Raw genomic sequence first — 3,992 nt, 5'->3', positions numbered from 1 at the left:
CACCTCCCTTAATCCCCAAACTGGGGGAGGAAATCCTGACAACCATTTCTAATCAGGACCTTGCTAAGTCCTTACAGGCTGTGCAGTCTACTCTACAGGCTACACACTCCCTCTTCCGCCGTCAACATTCAAGACCAGAACAACTTGACAGTCCACTGGCTGCAGAACCTGGCTCTCTGGTGTGGATAAAAATGTGGGGTCCATCCACATTGGGACCTCGCTGGGTAGGACCTTATCTTATCATCCTGAACAAGCCCACCTCGATCAAAGTAGCTGGAAAGAGTAGCTTTTTTCAGTTCTTATTATGCCTTATGTAATCTCTGAATTTCAAGCGCTGTCAGCCATACCTGATGTGTCTATAATTAATTCCCATGATAACATGTGGGTAAAGATGGCAAACACTCTTAATTTGTCAACTTTCTGCTTGGAACAAACCTTAAATCTTCAATACGTTCCGGGTTCATGCCTAAGACCAGTGTGTAATCCTGCAGAAGATATTAGAAATTTTAACCTTTTTAAAACACATTTCTAAACCTGCCCCATATTATGACTTGGCTATTTGGGGACCTTTCTCATGTGATGTACCACCTGGTGCCCTACATTTTGTTACCCCAAAGACTGTAGTTACTTTCAATGAAACTTGTGCGCAATTTGTAAACTGTACTGAAAAAAGTTGTCATCAATTGTCAGGGTTTCTAAATTGTTCTAGTCTTGGACATACTTTTAACTATATCCCAGCTTATCTGGATAGAGTCGCCTGTTGTTTAAGGAGGCTGACTGTAATTCTTCCGTCTCAAGATGATTTGATGCTAAACCATTCAAAAACATCATTACCTCGCAAGAGGAGAGAAGTTTCTAACATCCCTCTCCCTCCTGACTATAATGATAAAGTCACTTTCCTGTCTGATGCAGAAGCCTATGCTATGATAATCAGTGTTGTTGGAAACCTATACTTTGGTGAAATAGCAGAAAAACATGTGAAACAATTAGGTTGTAATGTGGCCAAAGCTCTTAATGCCACGTCAACGGCCATCGCCCTACTCAATGAAGAACAAAAGGAACATAGACAAGCTATATTAGACAATTGGGCTGCCATAGATTTACTATTGTTTCACCATCAAGGATGTGAAAAAATAAGAAACATGTGCTGTTTTAACTTATCAGATAACAGCCATCAGATACAGAATCAAATAAACATACTAAAAGAATTAGCTCAAGATATCCGTCAAGGTAATAACGGAGGGTTATTTTCAATATCCCCCTGGATAAACAATCTGATAACTGCTCTGATTGGGCCCGTGATCATATTTCTTCTTGTCCTGCTCACTGGACCTTATATAAAAAACTGTTTGACTATGTATATACGACAAAGAATCCAGATGATTAAGTTAATGTGTTGAGATCTAACAATGAGCCTCTCACACCCCTAGGCAACTCAAGTTATGAGGTTTAGATGAATCAAAGATTTGATTCCCAGATTAAAACAAAAAAAAAAAAACAAAAAACAAAAAACAAAGATTTGATTCCCAGATAAAAACCAGTGGGGAATGTGAAGGGTTAATAGAGTTTTGTGCCTTAACTGTAAAAAATTATAAAATTATAAAAACCCCTTGTGCTTCCTGTTATCTGCTCTAAGAAATGTGTTCTCCCTTTCGGCTCAAGGCTGTTCAACAATAAATAACTGTTTCTTGTCAAGGCAGCAAGCTAACACAAACTCCCTCCCCAACCATCTCCTGTAACATAGTCAGCTTAAGATGTATTTTGTAAAAATATGCACTTATCACTAAGCTGTGAAAGACCTTTTAGTTATGAACAGTTTGCAGCTGTGTCAAATGAATGCAGTTTCTGTTGTTCTGTACTAGATAACAAGTTTGCTTACCAAACTGGATGTGATTTCTGTTATAAATACCCCCTTGCTACCTACGTTCGGGGCCGAACAGCCTTCTCCTGTGAGAGAAGTGGCTGACAGATCTGAGCTCAGTAAATAAAAGGCTCTATTCAAATTTCTATCTGGCTGATCTGGTTCCTATGCAGAGTTGACCCATAACGCAATCTTCCTGCCTCAGCCTCCTGAGTGCTGGGATTAAGGTGTGCACCACACCCGGCCCAGCCCATTTCTTTCTGTTTGATTTTTTTTTGTGTGTGGAACCAGGGATTGAACTCAGGCCCTTGTGCTTGCCAGGCAAGCGCTTATTCTACTGAGCCATCTCCCCAGCCCCTTATTTTTGTTTTTTGACATAGGATCTCAATATGTCACTAATAGGAGCCTGCCCCTTAGCTCAGTTCTCTAAGTGGCTGCTTCAACAAAGCAGTCAGGCTCAGGTTGCTGTGGTTCATCCCCACAACTCAAGCCAGCCAAACCTGCCCTGAAGGCATTCGGAGCAAAAAAAAAAAAAAAAAAAAAAAAAAAGTCACTGACTTGCCCAGATGGTCCCAGGATGAGACAGGGTCTTGCTATGCAGTTCTGACTGGCCTTGAGCTCACCTTGTAGCCCAGGTTGGTCTTGAACTTGATCCTCCTGCCTCAGCCTCCCGGGTGCTGGGGTGTAGGGATCCCCTGGTCTTACTGCTAACAGTTCTACCCAGGCGACTCGGAATGAGAAAGATAGGCGAGACAAAAGCTGGGCTAGGTCGTTGCTAGTCCTGATGGCAAGACTAACTCAACCCACAACAAAACAACCCTGTATTTATACTTTTGCAAAGTGCATAACACATGACATAAGGTTGCCTAGGGACTAATAGCTGACCTTAACCAAGCAGGATGTTTATCACAGGAGTGAGGCAGCTTGTTTGCTTTGGCACTGAGGCCCAGGCCCACCTGCACACATTCGATCAATTATCGGTGTGCACCATGCCTAGCTAGGAACTATACTTTTTCAGCACTGATTGACAACAATTCTTTGTGCCCTGCTTAACTCTCTTAAATAATTTCCAGTCCTCCGCTCCATATTTTACACAAGCCTCTAACAGGACATTTCTGTAAGACAGGCAGTGTGAGTCTAGTTTCACAGATTCAGTGAGGACCCGAGAGACTCCTCCTGCTCTGTGGCCTCAGCACCTCGATGCATTGTGAGCCAGCCACGCGTCCTGTACCTTCTTATGGGCCAAGAGTCCCCGTGAGCCCCTGGAGGTGGAAGAGGTGTGGGAGTACGGAGGAAAGGAGAGAGATTTTTGGATTGCTTCAGTGTATTTGTGCACCTGTGGCTGAGGCAGGAGGATGGTTGTTGAGACCAGCCTGGGCTACAAAGCAAACTCAAGGCCAGCCTCAGTTGCACAGTGCAAATCTCTCTCTCTCTCTCTTTTTGCAGTATCAGGGATTGAACTCAGGACCCTGCACTTGCCAGGTGTAGTGGTAGATACATTGTGTCAATTTGGCCGGATGACTCTGTGGCGCACTTCTGGCTGGTGTGCGGTCCGCGCTGGGGCACAGTGAGTTCTGCCCCCAGAATGATTTAGCACAAAGAGAACATATACAGGGGCTGAGGAAGTAGTCAATGTTCCAGTCTTCGCATTGCTTGCATCGCAGACCCATTAGCTGACGGATAGAGACTCGCACGGAGCACAGCGGTGAGCTTCAGGCCTGGGGACTGAACTCCTCAGTCTGGGGTGTGCAGACGCCCTCTGCTCATAGCCCCATCTGACTCTCATTCCTTGTACATTGTATATCTTGCGTTAACATCTGTTCCTTATGTTGTATCTGTTCCTCTAAGTAAAACCCTGACCAACACACCAGGCAAGCGCTTATTCTACTGCTATCTTCCCAGCCCCAAGAGCTCCACATTTAAGGCTTTCATATGGCAAAGCTAATTGTTTCTTTTAATGTATTTGGTTGTTGCAGTGTCTCACTTCCCAGCTCGGACTCGTGGTGATCCTCCTGCTTTCAGCCTCCCCAGCACTGGGATTACAGGCATGTGCCACTACTCTCCAGACTTTAGCGAGCTCAGCCCGCCCCAGGGATGGGGCCGGCATGCTGGGGATCAAATCCAGATCCGT

This window comes from Octodon degus, unplaced genomic scaffold (assembly GCF_000260255.1).
Source record: "Octodon degus isolate 3935 unplaced genomic scaffold, OctDeg1.0 scaffold00001, whole genome shotgun sequence".
NCBI lineage: Eukaryota > Metazoa > Chordata > Mammalia > Rodentia > Octodontidae > Octodon > Octodon degus.
This window is presented reverse-complemented; position numbering follows the sequence as displayed.